Source organism: Neolamprologus multifasciatus, chromosome 12 (genome assembly GCF_963576455.1).
Source record: "Neolamprologus multifasciatus chromosome 12, fNeoMul1.2, whole genome shotgun sequence".
Classification (NCBI taxonomy): Eukaryota; Metazoa; Chordata; class Actinopteri; order Cichliformes; family Cichlidae; genus Neolamprologus; species Neolamprologus multifasciatus.
The window spans coordinates 32,505,144-32,526,412 of record NC_140450.1 but is presented as its reverse complement, the minus strand read 5'-3'; the positions used below and the strand labels follow the sequence as shown (position 1 = coordinate 32,526,412).

Genomic DNA, 21,269 nt, shown 5'->3' with positions numbered 1-21,269 from the left:
GAGGCGTCCACACGCTGAGCTGCCTGTCGTATGACGGCACAGCATTGTTCCACATCTCCTCATCAACTCTTGATATATGCTCAGCCCCTTTCCCAGAGGAGCAGCTACTGAACAATGGAGCGATGCGCCTCCTCGCACATTCCACGAGGCTCGACTGAGCCGTCTAATGAACCTCTATTGCATGCGTGGACTCCCCTGACTGCTGGGGCTTCACCAAAAAAAAGAAATCCCATCTTGCCCCATCACACACCCTCCCTCCCACTCATATTTAATTTGTTTGGTATGTGTAATAGGCTGTGAAGTGGAGCATGGCGCAGTGTTGATCTGTGCCAACCGGGTCTGCAGATACAGAGGGACAGGTGCCAGCCATCCACGCAAGGTGCTGTACTTAACACTCTGCACTGGGTTGGAGAGAGTACAATCCTGGCCCTGTGGAGCGGGCTTTTAGAGTTGCCAGTATCCTGTTGCTCCAGCCAAGCAAGCTTTTAGTTTGGTAATAGGACATCATGTCTGCGTGTTCTTTTTTGAAGAGGGGGCAGCTGAAAGTTGCAGAGAAAGGGTTGTCAGCTGCAGGCTGGTAGAGCCACAGTAGACATGAAATCAAGTGCATTGACTTTCTTTCTGCGTTCACACCCAGGGAAGTTCAACGTGACCACAGAGAAAGCTAAGAAAGATAAACCACTTTTCTCAGTAGCGGTTCATTTGTTTACAGCCGGCATGACTCGGCTATCACAGTTCATTATGTAATGAAACACTGATGTGGTGTTTTACATGTAGCAGCTTAAATTGCATTTTTGCTGTATTCGGAGAGTGTCGGTGTCTGACAGAGTGGGCAGTTATGGTCTGATGGCCTGGGTGCATTAATTACTGAGGCATTAAAGCACCTTTTTCCATCAGCGTTTGTGCTTTTCACATCTCAATAAACAAAAAAACCCAAAAAAACTGTGGCAATAATAGCTGTAACCAGTGTTGCCAACTCCTCAGTAAGGAAAATCGCTATTGGCTGTCCTAAAAGTCGCTAGAAGTCGCTAAATGACGTCATCACCTAATTTGCATAATTGGTCATGCTAATATAATTGTAACCTACACTGTGGAAGAGACATCAAGTGAGCAAAAAACGTCCTAAATGCATTTAGAATTTATTTAGAACTACAAATTAAATTTATTTTAGCAATTATTGTTTTTTAATGTCACAATTCCAACCCTGCTCCTTTATCTGGGCTTCGACCGGCAAAAGTGACCCGAAATAGGCACTCTGGTGGAGTTACTTTGTGTGTGAGAGTGTGTGTTTATAAGTAGTTTTAAACCTTGTGATCCACAAAACAGCATAACAGTAAAAGAAGAACTGACTGCGTTACAGTCAGTGCGGGAGCAGCGGCTTCGCTCATGCGCGATTCATTTGCAGTTTGGACGCATAGACGTGAACATCTCCTGCAGCTGGGAGAGGACTATCCTCCGCCCGTGAGTGCTTTAGCTCGGGTGAGGTGCCCACGGCAGCACCGCTGCTTGTTGAGAGTAAGAGCAACACGTCAAAAAGTCGTCATAAATAAGTCTCCAATAACACCAGAAAAAGTCGCCAGATTTGTCGATAGTCGCTTTTTAGAAAAAAAAAGTCGCTAAGGGGGTCTGAAAACTCGCTAAATATAGCGACAAAGTCGCTAAGTTGGCAACACTGCCTCTAACCTCTGGGCGAATGCAGCTGTTGTTTTTATCTGTGCTTGCAGACTTTCTAGAACAGAACTAGTACAGCTGTGAAGACTGAAACTACAAGTACATCTAAACAGCAGTTTCCCAAAATGGACCTTTGGCTGCTATCACCATCACACTCACATGGGTATTTATTCCCCTGTGGCTTTTTCTTGGTTTCCCAGCTACTTTTCTGGATCCTTGGAGATTTAAAGAGAATTTCAATTTAACATCCTGGTTGGTCAGCAGCTGTATTTAGCCCCTTTTTCTTTTCTTTTTTTACCTCTTAGGATTTAGGATGTGTCAGAAAGAGTGCGTTAAACCCTGCAAGGATCTCGAAGTTAAGCAAACAGCGCCTGTTGACACAGACCTCCTCGAGTTCCCGAATTCTTTCCGTCATATTCAAGTACAGTTAAGAAGGGCTTAATCCAATAAAACCCGCTTTTCGTCTGCTTTCTGGTGCTCGGTCCCTCCTAAATCTGACTGTGTGTCTGCAGTGTGAGGGGTGGACTCTGTTGTTTGGGCCACTAGGGACACACGGGGAGTATTTTCAGTGTCAAGGAGAAGCTACATTCCAGACTGGAATTCTCATAGGGGAGCAAGCACTCATTCCTCAGTCTGCTTCAAGCCATAGCCAACCTCCCCCTGTTTTCAATGTGACACTTGTCCTCGGCCCTTCAAGTATAATGTCCCTTAAACACTGGTGCTAATTAAGGCCGCCGGTGTCTGTAACTGGCCCGCAGAACACGAATCGGTGCCCTGCTCGGCCATCGCATGTTCGTCACTTACCGGCGAGAAACAAGTCACAGGAGACCAGACTAAGTGCGCCCTTTCCTCAATCCTTCATGTTCTCACGCCACTCATGTTGTGACTTTAACACGGCGCTGTTAAAATCTTGGACTGCTAATGGTGATGAAAGCAAAGGGTGCTGAGTGCTTTACTACCTTCTATAATTACCTGCAGACATGATCTCAGATCCTCAAATCTTTTATAGAATGGAAACATTTTTAAGTTGAAATGAAACTACTCTAGTTCTGGTCTTCAATCATGGGACTACAAACATTAAGATCCTCCTTGTATCACTATATGATTTGACAGTGGAAATTCCATACAGGCAGAAGCAGCTGTGGTATGTTAGTGGGAACGTGCCAATCTGGCACAGCAGCTGTAATAAAACTGCTGACGCACGTTGGGACGGGCGGGTAGGACACCAGTATACTGTGACGCATGTTGTGTGCACTGGAGAAGTCGCACAAAGAAAGTAATCAAATGGGAAAATTAATTAAATTTAAAATCTGCCAAAGACGTGTATGGCATGATGCTATTTTAAAGTCTTGTGAGATTATTTTTGACCAGCTCGGTGATTGCAGACAGTCCCTATCTGACAGTGTTCACACATCACGACACATTGTGCTTCCACTATAAATGCAGTGTTATTTCCGTTCCATTTGCAGTGCTTTAACATACAATTTGGCCAAAATGAGATGTTTCTTTGGTCCGTTTCTTTCTTTTTGTTATTTTTTTCCTTCCTGTTTTGTTATTTAACCCTAGCTGTAAAAAACTAAACACCCCGCCTCCTCAAAAAAAAAAAAAAAAAAAAAAATAAACCAATAAACCCACTCTGTATATCAGCTCTAATTCATCAGTACTTTATTTTTTGGAGTGCTGCAGTTTTCTGAATGATGAATATGCAAAGATGTTCATGTTCCGCTATATTAGCAATGACAAATTGCCTCAGCTCTTCAAATAGTCCTGAATTATTCCAACAGATCTCTCTGAAATATGGTCATCGCAGCAGAGGCTGAGAGTTGGATACTTAATCTGAGGGACTGTCTTCAAAGAGAAGTCTCCTGTAACCTCTGCCACGTCGCTGTGTGGAAAACACAGCAGGCACGTGCACAGAGACCGATTTCAGAATCGCAGGCTTGCGTCCACGCTCTGCAATCTGAAGCTTGCAGGCAGCAGGACTGGCAAGATGTCTCCAGTGCTCCGGCCCCGGAGCCCAGACGCCACGAGCTGCCGCGCTGCACTCTGGGCTCGCAGCTTTTCTCTCCGACTTAGCTAATTAACGTTCCCCTTCGGCCAAATGCTTCTGCCTCTCTCCTGCCATGGCTGTTCGTTTTGAGACGTCCTCAGTGCTTTGAATAATCTCTGTTCCTGAGAGTTTGGAGTCCCAAACCTTGGCTGTTTTGGTTGCAGCACCTGATCTCCCAGAGGTTTGCTTAAAGTCCGACGTCAGCACATTATGCTGATATGCCCTGTTTTGTTTTTGGGGGGGCGGGGTTGCAGAAATGTGCAGAGTTTACAGCAGGTGCTATACAGAAAGACTTTCTTCTCCATTTCATTGCAGATAACCTCTCAGGGGACAAGCTGCCATGTAAAAGAGAGTTTAAAACGAGGTTTCTTTGGTATGTTAACGATGCCGAGGCGCCACGTTGCTGTTTGTGCAATTCGAGTATGCTGAGCTAATGTTACTGGAGCTGCTCTGTGTGAATTCCCGTGTATTGTGTATATTTGGCAGAGTTGCCAACTTTGCGAGCAGCACTGCAGTATTGTGCAACGAGGTTGTGAAGTGGGTCAGCCTCTCCACAGTGCTGAAGATCCTGTTTCCTCTCAGAGGAGTATGCATGAAACTTGTATCCAAGAGAAATCCACCACAGGCAGACTTAATCGTCATTGTGAGCTGACACAGTTCTGTCCCACATGGACACAGAGAAGTTAAAAAATGATATAAACTGCCTGAAATACGGCATTAATCGTCCCTTGGCTAATTACTCAAGAACTTATCTGTCTTTGCCACATCTGTTAAAACTTGGAAGTGCGTAAATTGTTGATTTGCACAAGTTCATGTTTCTTTTTTCTTTTTTTTTTTACTTAAAATGTCATTTTGGGTCATTCATGTTTCACAATGAAGGCTTTGTATTCATGCTGCAGATTTACTGTAGTCAATATTGTCATTATTATTCTTACAGAGTTATTTTTCCTTCTAGAAGTTACTTCTTTTGGCTTGGAGTTCCAGCTTGGCTTCTTTGAACGATGAGCTTTTGGCTGCTTGTGGATCTCTCAGTCATCCCTGGCAGGCAGAGCAGCCTTAATTGTTGCATGCCTCTGGAACGTGCCTCGTTAATGGGGCTGTTGGAGTTTCAATCAGTCAGCACTGTGTTGTTTGTCTCTAATATCAGCTTTCTCCACCCGGGCAGCCGTGATGATGCAACAGGCTGCTGTGATGTTGGCGACACCACTCAGAAGGCTGTGGCCTGAAAGAATGAATCTCTTTCAGTCTGTTTGATGCCAAGCTGGCATCCAGCAGAGATGACGGTTAATGTTGATATCTGCTGTTTTGTTTTTTGGATGTCATTTAAACGGCGTGTGTGATGAAATATGATAGCCACAAACTTAATTTCACAGAATCTGTTTAGCTGTTACTCCAGCGAAGCCTCTATGCAGCATGGGAGCGGGAGACGTCGTGGATGCAGATTACAGATGCTTCTGTGCTCCAGGAAACTGGCTCAGTGAGCACTCCATCCTAGCTGCTAATCCTCTTCGACGTCGCTAAACACTCGCACAGGTAAAAGGTCCTACAGATTGGAGTCATGGTGGGGCTTTTCCTGTAAAACTCCAGAGATTTGCATAATAGGAGCTTATTGCTCATTCTCCCGGACTTATTGCGGATTGCAACAGGAATGCCACCGTCTTTTCATTGAAGGTGTCCAAGCGCTGACTCATTGTGTGCTGTCCCGCAAATTTAAAGAGGTGATTTGGGAAACTGGGAACAGCAGTGGTCTAATACCACAAATGAGTCATGATCCATGTGAACAGTCCCTCCCTCTTTGCCTCTCCTTGCCACATTATCCACTTCAGTGTCCTGGCTTGAATCTCAGAGCAGGCCATGAGGGGTTGTTTAACAATTCAGATCAAGTATTACTTGTGCTCCATGCTGCTGGCCTTCTCTTTGCACCTCTCTGTTGCCTAATCTTTTATTTTGGCTCTGGATCAAGTGCTGAAACTCCTGGCAAGGCAAGCGAACCTCTAATAGAGGGGAGACGTGAGGACCTTGTCACCATATGGGGTCTGGAATTCCACCGAATACTTCTCTAATCTCCACAACATGTTAGGAATCCAGAGCCCTTGTTTTTCAAGACAAAATAGCAGCGGGCTCAGCACGTGGTGGGCAGCATAAAAAGCTGCATTTGTAGCGCCTCGCAGCACTTTGACGTTTGAGAAACACGCACAGGAGATTTACTGTTGTCAGCAACACGGCTGTTAGCTTTGGGTTTGGAGTGCAAACTACTAAGTGCTCTTTCACCTACTCCATGTACGCAGATTTGTAGCCATCATTCTGCTGTGCAAGCTCGTCATCGAGCTGGAGCAGATGGAGAGCGAGGTAGTGTTGGTAGGATCGGTGGCCTCAGCTGATAAGGTGTCTCCTTTGCTGAACTAAAGTACTTAGGTGTCAGATATGATTGTCCTGTTCCTGTGGTGCGATGTACCGAAGGGCAGCGAAGCAGCTGAGCAGCATTGCTGTTGCTCAGGGAGGTACTTCGCTGACTTGCTAAATGGCCGCTGGTGATTCAAGGCTGTCTGCTTTCCAGACTAACTGATGGCCTCATCTTTTATTTTGCTTTTCCTTCCCCAGGTGTTGACACGTGACTTTACATGGAACCTCGTATGCTTTTCCTTATTTTTTTCTCATATGCAGTGTTGGGGAGTAACGGAATACATGTACCGCCGTTACGTATTTAAAATACAAAATATGAGTAACTGTATTCCGTTACAGTTACAGTTTAAAAAGGTGGTATTTAGAATACAGTTACTTTGTTGAAATAAATGGATTACACGGCGGTACTTCCCTGTTTCATATTGTGGCGGGTCAGGACTGTTTGGGTTTTGTTTGACAGCTACGTTCTGTTGTTCCAGGTGGCAGCGTTGCGGTTGCCATGGTTACAGGGTGACGCTCTCTCTCTGCGTGTTTCCTGGGTGAGAGAGGCCTTTTTGTTGTTGTTGTGCTAAGCTAATAGGCAGAATGCTACAGGTATAGCTCTAAAGAATGTAGCCTCATAGGCAGTGTAGTCCGTGCTGCAGGGAGAATGGACTGCCATACACGTTATGTGTCTGTGAGCGAGGGAGGGAGAAAAAGGAAAAGTACGAGCTGTCATCGAGCAGAAACGGGAGCTGGAAGCATGTAAATATAATAATAACCACTGCAGCCAAGAAGAGAGCCTGACGAGCCCAGTTGTAAGTAAGTTATTAAGACTCGACTGTACACCGTGTTTGTGTTTTCCTCCAAAAACAATAAGTTCCGTTGGAGCAGCCTTTCAACGCCTCTCTCTGTCTCTGCTAGCAAAGTTGACCCAGACAACAAAGTAAAGCTAGTTTTCAGCTACGAGCCCGACTCAGAACCCACCGTATTAGCCAGAGGTCCCTTTACTACGGTTCGGAGCCGCGGACCTTCAGTAACAGTAATAAATCACAGCAATAGTACATTCATGTAGTTGTAAACAGCATGATAATATATTAAGTAATCCAAAGTATTCAGAATACGTTACTCTCATTGAGTAACGTAACGGAATACGTTACAGAATACATTTTGGGACATGTATTCTGTAATCTGTAGTGGAATACATTTTAAAAGTAACCTTTCCAACACTGCTGGTATATGTATATAAACTGTTGCAAAGGCGGATGCTCATGTTAAACACATATAAATGTTCACGTTCCTGCTGAGGCATAAAGGAAGAGGTCAATGCTATAAGACAAAGTTTAAACAAGGCCTATTGAGACCTTTTTGTTTATACAAGGGAACACAATCAGAAGAAAGTTTGCTCAAATGAAGGTTGATCAGCCCTGCTACTCTACAACAGAAACATATGGGGCTTTAAATGATCACAATAGATCAAATTAAGTGAAATGGGTCACCAAGGAGTTTTTTTTTGCTTTATAGGTCCTTTGGATCAGTTCTTGCTTTTGCATATACTTTATATCTAGAAGCTTGGACCTGAAGAGGAGTTTAGTTTTGATGTGTTTAAACAGATTCTCCTTCAGCAACAAACATTGACACATAAGAACCGGTCCATTACACATGATGAAAAACATTATAATACACCATTCCCAACGAAAACAGACAGATATGGCTCCAGTTAGTGGTGCACGGTTACAGTAAACGTTTCTGTGACAGTCTTACCGTGAGAGCTTGTTTTTCGTGCGGGCATCAAATGTGGAAGAATTTGTCGGGGTTGTGTTTTTGAGGCTTTTGGGGTGGCGGTCTCTTTTGGCGACACGTTAAGTGGTGCATAAACAAAACGAGTCTTTCTTGCTTTCTCAGTGTGTGCCAAATCATATGTGGTTAAGTTGCATGCAGTTTGTCTTCGCATCCCTTGGTGATAATCTGAAACAGGCCGTTTCCCTCTTTGAAGCTTTGTAAAGCTTTCACTGAGGTCTTCAGATATCATCCTTCTTTACCCTTTGTTCACTGCATCGCTGGACATAAAAAGTTGTTTTCATCATTCTGAGATATTGCCTAGTTTCTTCCCTAGGCCAGTGGACTAATGGGCTTTGGTCTGTGGAATCTGCTTTAGTGTTTTCTCCCTCATTGGGCCATTTGCTGAGGCCCCAGTGGGGCAGACAACAATAGGCTTCATGTGAAAAATTCACCATGACTTGCAAACTTGCATTCCAGCAAGCGGTTGATATGTTTGCAGCAGTTTAGTGGTTAGATAAAAATCTGCTACGACTGAAAAAGAAAAACACAACCCCAATGCTTCCAGGGACAGAAAATAAGATTGAGGATTCGTTTTGTTATTGGATGGTGCCTGCCTGCTATCTATCTAACCGCTCTGGCACGCAGTACTCATGGCCTCGTCCTGTTCCTCTTTGTCTCAGTCAGAATTTCATTCTAATGAAATGAGGGTGCAGCTGCAGTCCCGAATTAGAAGTGAAACAATTCTTACGTATCTTATTTATTTGCTGAAAGTCCCATGGCGGAGGGACTGGGCTCACTGCGACGCTCCGCAGCGCTCGGGTTGCTGCAGCCCGCGATATGCGCAGATGCTCCGAATAATTGCAGTGAAGTCTGGGGATCTCTCACTCTCAGAGATGGTGCGAGTCCCTTTTGAAGTCAGGCTGGGTTTTCTGTCCATGCTCCGAACCAGCTCTCGAACGTTAATTTATTTTCATTAAACTACCTGCACGGCTGAAGCGAGCAACAGAGAATTCGGGTGTTGAGCAAATGCTCGTTAATGCTGAGAAACGAGTGGTTGCTGACTCTGAAACGTTCTTCTGTGGCTGGTAGCTATTTAGAAAGTTGCTTGATATCTCATAAATTGAGCAAACTAATAAGGTGAGGGGCAGAAAATATTTAGTATCCCGGGAAAATTACTTTCCTGTTGCTCAGAAAAAGCACAGTTTTCATTTCCATCTTCTTTGTTCGTCTGCCATCGGAGTCTTTAGCAGCCTGTAGAAGTGCGCCGTAAAAGGTTGGCACACTGATTTTGGAAGGACGCTTTGTTATTTTAACAAGCAGTCATGTGCATTTTATGCATTTAGCGTTTTCAGCCTTCAAAAGCTGTCGTGTTGATTTTTTTTGAATCCCAAAGTGTTTGTCTGTCACAGACAATCAAAGCCAGCAACAAAAGCCGTCAGGCAGAAGGAGAGGTCTTCAGTGCTTTGATCGATCAAACCCAAACTCGGTCAGTGAACTCATTTTAAGGAAGCGTGCAAAGAATTTTCAGTAGAAGAAGTTCCCAAGGGCCTTGAAATGTTCAACAATTCTCTTTGCTTAGTAACAGTGAAGATGTTCTGCTGTAGACAGTTATTTTTTGTTTTTTCGGTAATGTCTTGTTATGTCGTCCCTTTGTGTAAATGATGTTATAACTAGGGATGCAACGATACCAATTTTTTCAAACCGATACTGATCTGAGTACTTGCCGATACAGAGTACAAAAACCGATACTTCTACCACACACACACACAAATGCAATGAATTGGAAGACAGGTTTTATTTTATTCTCTGTCGATAAAAAATAAAATCTTAATAAAAATGACCACCAAAAAATTTCAAGTGAAACTTAAATTATTGTTAAATTATTGCAAAGTCTCCACATTGTAATTTTACAAAATATCACTGAACTATTGGCACTGTCTCGAGCTTTCGGAATAATAAATAAACACTTCTGTTTGGAATAAAATAAATACAAATTAGGTTTGAGAATAAAATAAACTTTTAAATTATTGCAGAGTGTCCATATTGTAAACAAACAAACAAAATAATTATTATTAAATAAATAATAAATAAAATAATAATTGGCTCCCTAGTGGCCAATCTAAAAAACTACAACAGAAATGACCAGCCACCCTCTGATTAATGAAATAAGTTGGTATCGGTTCATGGTATCGGTTAACTTTTACGAGTATGAGTACACACACATTTTACAGTATCAGCCCGATACGCGATACCAGTATCGGTATCGGTGCATCCCTAGTTATAACCAAATTCAATTTTTCCCAGTGTTCTGACAAAAGCCATTAGACCACTGGCTTCCATTACATCCAATCAAAATCAAGACCAAACAATAGAGATTGGTGTGAACGGGAGTTTGAACGTTTGTCTGTTTCTCTGTGTTGGGACTGCAACAGGCTGGCGACCTGACCAGGGTGTGCCCCGCCTCTCACCCTGGTGGCATCGGCTTCAGCCCCTCCCCCACTTGTATTGACTGTAAACGTGCTCACAGTTTCTTCATGCACAGTTTGTATTCACGCATTCCTGTCGCTTCAATATGTTTCCTTAACAGTTTGCCACAAACCTTCTTTGTGTATAAATGCTCACATTCCTGCTGAGGCATGAAGGAAGAGGACAATGCTATAGGGCACAAAAGCACAGGATGTTAGCATGTATTGTGGTTAATGCTGTTGGTGTCGGTCCAACCCTCCCAGTCAGTTCCTACGCAGTGCTTTTGTAACCTCTGCAATCCTGTGTGAAAAGCTGACGAGGACCTTTTGAGAAAACTTGCATATCTGCGTCTTTTCTGGCAGTGTAAAGCTGACAAAAAAGCCCCGTGGTTATATTGCATTTTCCCAGAGAAAGATTTGCTTTCGATTGTGCGCCTGCTTTTTCTTACAGCTCTTTCTCATGGAGGATTATTGGAAAAGGCTGTCACTGTCCAGTAAATTCTTTTTTTCTTTTTCTTTTTAAATGCTCAAATAAAAGTACCATGGCAGTGGTGTGTGTGTGTGTTTGTGTGCACAGCTGTGTGTGTTTGAGAGGAGACAAGATTGCCTTACTGTTTGGTTACTGCTGACAGAAATATCCAGCGTCAGACAACATCAGCATGTTAGCCGATACAACGAGACTTTCATTAAACATGAGATATTGGCCAGTCAGTCTTCCTCTGCGACCACAGCTAGAGAGTTTTATGATTATTATAATAATCATAAAAATGATCTCTTACTCAGCAAATGATTCCTCTGTGGCCTGATTTTACTCAGCAGCTTGAGGAGTCTCGGTCTCTAAAAATATGCTGTCAAAGCTGGCTCACCCTGATATAAAGAGCTGCTAGCACACTTTAAAGGTGACTTATAATGCTCATTCCCAGCTCCATATTTTAATTCTTGGACATTTTAGGAGAATAGCTTTGATTAAAATAATCTTTTCTTCTTATAATTCATCCTCTGTTAGTAATAAACTGTTTAAAAATCCACTGTTACGCCCTCCGTTTAAGTCAAACTTTCTTCTGATTGGCTGCCCCCTATAAACAGAAACCCTGGTCAGTAGTTGGGTGGGGTTTCTGTGATCCTGAGATGACCATATTAAGAATGTCCTCTCTCTTTGATGTCACACAGAGCTGAGAGTTTAAAAAAACTGTCAGAAACCAAGCATTTATAATAAAAAGCTCAGGCTTTACCGTGAGCTTTTTATTACATGAACATCCACCATTGCAACAGTGTATATCTGACAGACACAAAGGAAAACCATAATAGGTCCAGCTTAAGTAAAATCAACAAATGTCTGTCTTCATTCGGCGAGTCAAGCATTTTAAATTTGTAAATTCCATCTGGGAACAATTTCCAGCCTGTCTCTCCGTAGCTATAAAGGACTTGCACGCCTGAGTCTGTGCAGTACATGGTTCTGGATCTGGATCCAACACTGTAGTGAGTTATTTTTGGGTTCACACGCTGTAAAACTCAATGCACAGCAGTGAGAGCTGTTGAATGCCGCACCCCCTCCCACTCTCATTCCTGACAAAAGGCTCTCCACACTGTTGGTCTGGCTGCAGTCATCTCACACCCTCTTCTCTATTTTAAGCCTTCAGACAGAGGCCCACTCCCCTTGTGTGGACTCTGCTCTCGCTGTGTGGGCTAGAGAAAAGGGGCCTCGTCTCACCCAAGGCATTTGCACCCACGCACACACATAACGCAGGTCCTGCCAGCTGGTGCAAAGGTAACGGTAGAGGTAACTTCCCAGATGGAGCAGCCTCAGTAAACCTCTGCCCCAGCTGCAATGAAAGTCTGGGGAGGATGCTCATTAAAGTTGGCTTTCTTACAGGGGAGCTGACATGTTTGTCAGGGATATCCCTGTGGATCAGCGCACACATGCACACACTGAACTCCCCTTACTCATCCTGTGACCTGAACGAGTCTAAATCCAGACCAAATTTTTATGAATATTTATATTTGTTTGAACACTAACATTTGGTGTTTGGCTTTGATGAACAGTGGCTTTTTTAGTTTAGATGGAGATCTTATTTTTCCAACCTAAGAGTCATCAGAGTGAGTAACTCCTGTATCCTGACCAGAAAAGTACCAATATTTTGGGCAATTATGAGAGGGTGATTAGGATAAACTGATTTGGACTAGTGGCACGGCATGAGAACTGTGTTAATCAGATGGCTGGCATGCACCGGACATCCTCTGTCTGACAAACACAAACCTCTCAGTGTTCCTGATAATCAGAGTGGTAGACAGGAAGGCACAGGGGATCTCAGCTTGTTGTTGCAGTCTCTTCTTCAGGTCACGGACTAGCCTGAAGCACCACTCGCTGAAGTGTCCGACGATGGCTGTTGTTCTTATGGCTGCGTAATTGCTTTTAGATTACCTACGTTCCCCTGGGTTAATATAGCTGTGGTGTAGATCTGAAGAAAAGTGAAACCTGGACATCCCCAGGGGGGTTTTGAGGAGGTTCCTGGGGGTTCCCAGGAATATGATTAAACGAGTACCCACTCAAAATCAGCCTCAAAGGAGTTTGTGTAAGTGTGAGCTATATAATCGTGTGCTTCTCTTATTATAGTGGTCATGACACTTCTGTAGGTTGGCCAGGACAGAAAATCTTGAATGATTGCAACACAAAAACTCCTCATTTGTATCAGTGAGCTCTAACACAGGTTCCTACTTCTATTAAGCTGTATGTCGGTTAAACGTGTTTGCTTAAGTGGTAATTCCAGGTGCTGGTAATTTCTTAATTTTATTTAATAGCCAACCCCCAAAATAAAGTAATAAATTGACTTGAGAGTTCAAGTCCTCTCTGAATGTTTTTAACAAATGAATGCTGAGGAGGTCAGTAAGCGAAACATTGAAGTAAATATGATTTCTTTGACTTCTCACAGTCAAGTCCCATCTCATTAAGCGCAATCAACCAAACCCCAGCTCCTCTTCACCTCTTACAGTGATGGAATAAAAAAAAAACAGCTTTCTTAACTAGGTAATGGTACTTTTGTTCATCAAACAGTCTGGAAAACAAAAAAAATAGATTAAGGCAGACCTTCCCAAAGTGTGGGGCCCGCCCCCTAGGGGGGGCACAGAGCCATCGCAGGGGGGGCGCGGCATGAAAAGAGGAAAAAAAAAAAAACATGGCTTGGACACTGCTAGCACGGGGCGCCCACACAAACGCAAAGCAGGAGATGAAGCATCGCTGAATATGTTTCCAAACCAACTCCATTCTAAGCCAAAGACTAGAACATATGGTGAAGCAAATCTGCCCTTTGGTTTCACCTGCACAAGTGCCGAGGTAGGTCTATATAATTACACCGTGACGCCTCTGCCTTTCTAAATAGAGGGACAGTAACTGCGTGTTTATATGTAAGCGTGTAAAACCTGAAGATATAATACTGTTAATCTGACTATCTGCCATTCTACAATTCCTCTCATGTAAGCAATAACGTGGCACACAGCTGACCTGAAAGAAGGCACATACCTTTGATGTTGCCTGACGAACTCTGTTCCTCGTCCACATGTAAACGCAAAGAATGAGTTTTAAAAAAATCTCCGTTTTCGGTGATTCGCAACGCTGTTTACGTGGACGAAACAGCTGCGTTTTCAAAAATACCCGTGTAGGTGTGGACGCAGCATAAACGAGTTAGTAGTTTATTTTCTTACTACCTGCAGATTACTTGTGTTTGCTTAATTGTTTACTAAATGTTTGAGGTGTGAAACAAACCGCAATTGAGCAAATATGGGTGTGTGTGGTTGGAGGATGTGTTAGCGGGGGGGGGCCGAACATTTTTCTGTAAAACAAAGGGGGGCCCAGCGAAAAAAGTTTGGGAACCACTGGATTAAGGGAAGTGCCTCAAGCAGCAGTTCTAGTGGCCAAGAGTGACCCATGTTAAGATTCCCAACTGGTCCAGATATGGTTACTTATAGTTCCAAAGAATATGTGTGACAGGGCCAACACAATAAAAGGTCGAATTGCGAAGCCCACGTATCCAATGGGTGACATCACAGTTATAGTCTATGGGTTATGCAGACTTATTGTCTTATTAATAGGGGTGGGGGGAAAAATCGATACTGTGTAGTATGGTGATATTTTGTTTGCTAATAATGTATCAATACAGGGACAGCAGAAATCGATATTTTGTTACAAAAAACGTTTTTGTGCTCTGACTTCAGAGCATGTTGATCCTTTTTCTGAGCAAGAATCCTGACATTCCTTCACTGTCCAAATGTGTTTAACTTTTTTATGGCAGCAATAAACACGACAGTTTACTTATTTTAATTTAAGACATGTTTTATTTTAATAAAATTTAAAACTTTTTTATTTAATGTAAAATTATATTTGTTTTAATTTACTTTCAAATTCTTCAGTTGCTGAAGGGGCTGCATAGTTTTCATAAACTGCATAGTTCAGAATAGCTATAATTGTACCAGATGGTTGATTCAGTTAAGTTGGACTAGACTGTAATACAAACCGTTCAGTTTGTCAACAATAAAACTGAAATGAGAGAAAGACTGAGTGTGAGACTTTGATATTAGATAAAATGAATATTGATAAAGTTTACCTTTATGTACAGAATCTGAATATCGCAAAATATTTTTAAAAATTGCCATAATATCGTATCGTGCGTTAAGTATTGTGATAATATCGTATCGTGGGATGTATGGTGATTCCCACCTCTACTTATTAACAATAATTATTAAATCTTCTTTCAGTTTTCTCCTGAAAGAACAAAAACATGTTTTTGTCATTCTCACCATATACAGCGGCTACGTGAGTGTCTCTGTATGTGTGCTTCAGGATTCTGCGCAGCTCAGCCTGATGCCTCCGAGGACTTTGAAGTGTTGGGCTGAAACTTCCTTCCTTTAGGGAGTCGTGTCTTCAGCAGGGTTTTGATGATATCTGTCATGCAAACTGCCCTGACCTTCCGTGTCACAGCATGTGTAGCCTGTAGGCTGCCATCGCTCCTCTTCTAGCCACCAGCTATTTTAGGTCAAGATCCTGTTTACTGGATGCCTAAATCTTCAGAAGTCAGCATTTCCTTTTTCACAGAAAGCGCCAAACAGCAGCCAATACAGAGAAGAGGGGGGCGTTTCATCACGGGTGGGAGATGGATAGAGACGTTTGTGTGACTTTTTGGTTGATTAAAGGCAAGCGGGGGGTTAGTAGCCAGATGCTAGACCTGCAGCTGGCTGGCTGAGTGGGAGGGGAGCTACATTGGAAAAGCTGTGGTGCCAGCAGAGTGGGGCTTAGCTAGACACTGAGAGGAGATAATCCATATTTCATCTGCATCCTCCTCTTCCTCCCTGCCACCTGCAGAGCAACACAACGCAGCATGAATAGTACATGATACAGAAATAAAATTGGAGCGCTAACACTTCAGCGGAAGGAAGATATGCCCTAGTGTGGGTTTGTTTGGATGAAGTCGCGGGGGGGACGTTGACGTAAAAGTGACCTGTGTCTGAACGCAAGCAGCTACGTAACCAGCCTCTGAAGAGGGACCACACCTGTTAAATTAAAGAGATACCGCCCCCCTCTTAAAAAAAACAAAACTTCAGCTCCGCCCACTCCCTGCTTCCTTTGCAGCAGTGCATCAAACACCAAGAGGCTTTAATCTGCATTCATAATATATACATTCTCCAGGGTGCTTTCCTTGCCACTGAAAACGCAAGTTTTCCCCCAAATTTTGAATTCATCCAACAAGTGTTTGCGATAAAAACCACACTTCTTAGTGAATGAGCCACATCTTCAAAGACACTATTTATATTTGTACCGTGGCTTCTTGTTGAAAATTTACTCTCTGCTAATTTAGCATGCAAAAAAAAAAAAGGCTCGCTACCAAAACTATATTTCAGATATCTGCTCTGCTCTCATTTTAAATATTCATGATCTGCTCGCAGCTTTGAAAGTGAGCTTAAAAGAGTCTTTTACTCTCTCAGCCTCACACACACACACACACACACACACACACACGGTCACGTATATACTCACATGCTCACAAAGTAGGCGGCTGCTCGATTTTCACTCTGCATTTTTCACCCATAGTCAATAGTCTCAGGAAATCAGGTGGTCTATTGCTCTTTTATTGCCATTAATTTCTGATTCAACGTCCTAACGGCAACACACTGTCATCAATAGCAAACCAACACATATTCTGTTCCCCCTCCCCCGTTTATCTCACTTGTGTTTACCGCTGTTATCACCCTTGAAAAATGCTCTTTGCGTAAACTCCAACTCAGAGTTTTTCCACTTCCCACACTGTGGGATGAGAGGAAGCTCTGTCTTTGCTTTGGAGTGATAGGGAGGGCATCTTGTCTGTGTACTCTGGTTGACCTGCACATTTCTGACGTGGGCTTGTGTTTAACAGTGAGCTCTGGCTCTCAAAGCTCTTCTGACTCCGAGGTGACTCTGTTTGTGTGGACCCAAGGTTCGGCTCTCCATCTTTATTTTGCCAGAGGGAAGTTCTTCCCGCTAACATTAGCATTATAATAATGGCTGTTAGCTTGATGTAGACTGACACTTGAATTAAGTCATCAAAAGCAAAAAAATGTTCCCACATTTACTGCTGATTTTTAAAAACCCCAAAAAACAACAACAGTAAATTGGTAAGTTTTATGTGTCTTTAACCCTTTAAAGCCGGTCAGAGCAGGCACGCTCTGTTTTGCGTAACTGTTTTTAAATCTCGGTAGCTCTGCAACCACGTAAGCTAGCACAATAATTTTTTTTGCATATGAAACTGGAGGAGTTGTACATACATCTTATGCCATCAGCTTGTCCTCGGTCACAGTTTCCTTCTACATATAGCTTTGCAAAAACTGCATAAAAGCACTTGCAGCAACAAAAACATAATATTCCAGAAACACGCTTTGCTGATCCGATCAGCTGTTCGTAACGCTTCCTACGTTGGAATAGACGTCAGAGCGAACTTTCGCATGTCCGCCATGACCTGCCCAAAACTGGAAGTGACGTCATTTTCGCGGAAATTTAGTTTTTTACCATCAGGGCCTCATGAGCCTATACTGGTGTTTTTAAAAGTTATCTTTGACTTTATGACTTTCTGTGTCGTTTCTGGGATGCTTAGGACTCATATTGCACTGCTGGAAATACTTTAATTTGATGCATATGCTGCCTTTTTTTTGCAAATTTGCACTATAATATTTATTTTCGTTTTTCCTGCAGTATATAAAAATTGGTGTATTTCAAAAATAAAACTATGAAGACACTCAAAATAAATTTCCTGTGGTGGGAAACTAGTTTGTGCAACTTTTTTGTATTTACAGTTTTGAGGGATAAGCCTCTTAAATTTCTCTAACTAGAAATATATGTTAAAAAACAAAAATGATTTTCAATTTTTTTGTAGTTTATTGCACTTTTTTGCAATTTATGTAATTACTATGCACTTAATGCAGACATATTATTAAAATTTGGGCTATAATGGTTGTATTGATGTATAGCAACTTGAAATGCTCCCAAAAATGGCACTATAGCATGTAGAAATATAATATAAGCTCTGGCGGACTTGGTTCTATGGTAGGTCTTAAAGGGTTAAAATCAGACAAATGTTATAATATCTTTTTACCTGCTCTGTGTGTGTGCGTGCGTGCGTGTGCGCCAGAAAGAGGAGAGCCTTCAGCTCAGCCAAAAATGACTCTAAATGCAGTTGCAAGCCTTCAGAATAGGTTATTACAACCAGGTCACACACAATAAACATCAGATGCCAGATCATCCAGCCCTTACGCACACATGTGTGACTACAATAGACAACACAACACACAGTATTTGTGTTGACTGTGAGAAAAAATAAAGTTACTAGACCAGCTCAAGTCTCCTGACAGATTTATCCAGCAGCACAATGGCTCCTTTGTAACACACACATACATTTTGCTTCACCTTATCACTTGACCCGTTGAAGGTTAGCAGTAAATTGGCGGGGATTTCTCCATCAGCCTGTTCTTGCGGCTTGTCCTCTAGCTCTCTGACGCCGTTGCCAACAAAATAAGCCCAATTCTTTTTACCCGTAGGTTGGCGCAAGGCCATAAAAATATCCCCAGAGGGGACTTAATCACATTTGACCGAGTGCATATTTGAAAAGCAGCCGCAGTTATTGTGATAGACTGTGTTAGCTCCGCGAGGTGTTATCTGTGCGTACGACAAAGGCTTTTTCAGAGAGAGGTTCCAGTGAGAGGTGCCTTCGGGGTACGGGGCTCCTTCAGAAAGAGATGGGGTTTTCCTGCCAAGATGAGGAGTAGTTTAATTTGCTTCAAAGTGCCACAACCAGAGAAGGCATCGGAGTGAGAGCAGAAGAGTTTAAATCTTGTGTTAGGGCCAGTGTAGATATTTATACAGTTTGGAGATGAAGCACAATTTTGCCAAACAGGTTTGAAGGGTCTATTTTCTAATCCACACCCCACAACCAAAGTCCCACAAGACACTGAGTATTTTTCCTAAACCAGAATCCTGCTAAGTCTGTAGTCTTCCATTGCAACAGCCCTGGGCAGAGTTGTTTCTGCACGAGAGAAAGTCAGCGATGGAGGAAAAAAAGGGGAGCATGTGTTGGTTTGGAAAACCTGCGGTTGCACATGGAGACAGTTTTTAGAGAAAAGTTGTCCGGGGGCGAGGGGTTGCTAGTACGCTTTGCACTGGTAGCCTGACCGGATGTGGAGCGTATGTCCCCTGTCCAGCTCCCTAAATCTCCAGTAGACCTCACATGAACGGAGCTTCTGGCAGCGCTCGTCTCGGAGCCTCCGCCGCGCGCTGCATCACCCCCCCACTCCAGTCGCCAGCCCTCTGTGACAGACTCATGCTGACAGTGATCCAGAGGCTGAGGGGAGGGGCGCTGCGAACAAGCCCCCCTCTGGGATTCCAGAGTTACACCATCACAGCAAACCCACCCCTGCCCCACACCCCGCCCACCACCCGCCGAATGCGGCAGGCTACCTCTAATCTGCTTCTGCAGCGCTCGGCTCTTTCTCTCTGCCCCGTCTCTCACGGTCGCACCCGCTGTCCAAATAATCAAACCACAGCTATGATAGCCGAACCCTCTCCGAAGCTCATCGTTTTGGTTTGTCCTGTAGGCTCCAAGTGGTTTCTCCTCCTTTTCCTTTTTGTTTATTCTCCTCCTTCCCTTTGTCTCCTTGGCTGCTGACCAAAAATCTGCACAATTTATTTATTTTCGATTTGCTGAGGCCTGCCATGAATTCCATGTTGAGATTGACTTTCTGGATGTTGGACTCCTAATCTGACTCCAGGCTATGAATGACGAGGAAAACACATGTGGTATGTGATTCCGTGTGTGCGCGAGCGTGTTTGTGTGTTACGGCATGTAATTGATGGCATATGTAAGAAATTATCCGAGTTTTCCAAACATCTCCTGGCCAATTTGGATGGGAATATCTGCCTTTCCAGAGATTAAGCTGGTGTCAAATGTTGCCAGGGGTTGAGCTGGGGTTTCCATCTGTCACTTAATATCCAGTTCCGAGTGGGAAAATACGGTCGTGATGCCCTGTCGGGAAGCAATCGAGCCCCGAGTCTGTCAAGCGGCTTGGATAAGGTTTGTCCCGTTTCTAGGCGCTGGTACGAAGGAACAAAAGGGCACATCGGCGGAGGGTGGTGCAGGAGGGGGAAGTAGAGGGGGGGGGGACTTCTGGGAAGAGGGAGAAAAGCAGGTCTGGGGTGAGAAATAATGGAAGCGTCTGAAACCAGGAGACCAAGCGTGAAAGAGATGAGAGAGGAAGAGAAGCCCAGATTTGGCTCAGGATCAGTCACCAGAGGAGGAGAGATTAAGGGCCCATCATTCCCAGCTGCATCATTAGGAGTTTGATGCTCGCTCTTTAGTTAGTCACCTTGCGGCGCCAAGGTTTTGAATCCACACAGGCTATTTGCGTAATTCCGGTAGATCCGCGGTGGAGGAAGGTTGGATTCTGGGAGTACAGAGGAAGGGAGGGGGGATAAAATGAGGAGCTTGCCATTGAAGTTGACAAAAAATAAAAGGAAAATAAAATCTGGGGGTCAGTTCCTGAATGCCTACTACAGCATGATCATGATAACCGGCTGATATCACGACATGTATGGTGATATGTAATCATATTGTGATGTAACTTTAGGTATAAATGTTATGCCACAAACACTGAGTTTCTTAGCAGGAGTGCTAGTTTGCTAGTAGCTGCATTTTGGCATTTTTTTGTGCTAAAGTGCTTTTAAAACCATCATAACCATAAAGTGTTTTGCATTTGGATTTGGAGCACTTCATGTAACAGCTGTTTTAGACGTTCAGCTGAAATAGACCTGTGATGTATTTCATTTTGTCACTTGGGATGGAAGCAAACACATAAGCTAAACTGAATTTGCCTTGTTAGTGTTTTTTCCCTTCTCATCTTAGAGGTTGTGAAATCACTTACCATACCACCTTTATTTATAAAGCACTTTAACATAAAACCAGAGTTCACAAAGTGCTGTACATGCTAATAGCATAAGTAAATATAAATTAAAATGAGATAAGATAAGGTAAAATAAATAACTAAAAAACTAAAATAAATTGAAACATGTTCAAACAAATTGAGTCAACCCCTCTAATCAATGCCAAAGGCTTCAGCGAATAAATATGTTTTAAGAAGACTTTTAAATTCAGAAAGAGAAGAGGCCTGCCTAACATGCAAAGGTCGATCATTCCACAACTTTGGAGCAACTACAGCAAAAGCACGATCTCCTTTAAATTTAAACTTAGTTTTCAGTACCTTAAGGAGCTGCTGATTGGCGGACCTAAGGGAACGGGCAGGTGTATATGGTTGTAGTAGCTCCGAGAGGTGTGGGGGGGGGGGGCAGGCCATTAAGAGATTTAAAAGCAAATAAGAGAATTTTAAAAACAATCCTAAAATGTACAGGTAGC

The 21,269-nt window shown here is 43.2% G+C and overlaps 1 protein-coding gene across 14 annotated transcripts in view; it reads left to right on the top strand.

The window, feature by feature from the left end:
- arvcfb (ARVCF delta catenin family member b) overlaps positions 1-21,269 on the top strand; it is a 299,308-nt gene that overhangs the window by 155,833 nt on the left and 122,206 nt on the right. The gene's annotated exons all lie outside the window — the stretch shown is intronic.